This window comes from Octodon degus, unplaced genomic scaffold (genome assembly GCF_000260255.1).
Source record: "Octodon degus isolate 3935 unplaced genomic scaffold, OctDeg1.0 scaffold00076, whole genome shotgun sequence".
In the NCBI taxonomy this organism is placed as follows: domain Eukaryota; kingdom Metazoa; phylum Chordata; class Mammalia; order Rodentia; family Octodontidae; genus Octodon; species Octodon degus.
The window spans coordinates 6,535,152-6,535,698 of NW_004524652.1; the positions used below are offsets into that span (position 1 = coordinate 6,535,152).

Genomic DNA, 547 nt, shown 5'->3' on the forward strand with positions numbered 1-547 from the left:
CACACAAAATAAATAAATAAATAAATAAATAAATATTAAAAAAAAAAAAAAAAAAAAAAAACTCTTATGCAGTCACAGGACCGTATATTTAGGGCTATGTCCTAGATGCTAAGACCTAAATCATAAGCTGGTATTACCCAGTTTGAAATGATTAAGATCCTAGCAAAATTTTCTTCCTAATTATCTACTTCAGGATCTTTTTCTACAACTTGATTTCTTTGTTACTTTTCCAACAGGTACAAAGTACCAGAGTTCAATTCAGAAAACCAAGTCCAGGCTAAGTCTATTTTGTACCAGTCCAGATGCCAGGGCCACAGGGCAGGGGACGGAGATGAGGGAATTTAAAAAAAAATGAGTTTAGAAAGAAGACTGGGGGGCCTGCCCCTTAGCTCAGTTCTTTAAGTGGCTGCTTCATCAACACAGCCAGGCTCAGGTTGCTGTGGTTGGATCCCTACAACTCAAGCCAGCCAAAGCTGCCCTGAAGGCATTTGGAGAAAAAAAAAAAAAAATCCCTGGGGCCGGGGAGATGGCTCAGTGGAATAAGCAC

The 547-nt window shown here is 39.3% G+C and overlaps 1 protein-coding gene across 1 annotated transcript in view; it reads right to left on the reverse strand.

Annotated features, from left to right (window-relative positions):
- The window catches only part of Kntc1 (kinetochore associated 1), a 96,168-nt gene that overhangs the window by 5,994 nt on the left and 89,627 nt on the right, over positions 1-547 (reverse strand). The gene's annotated exons all lie outside the window — the stretch shown is intronic.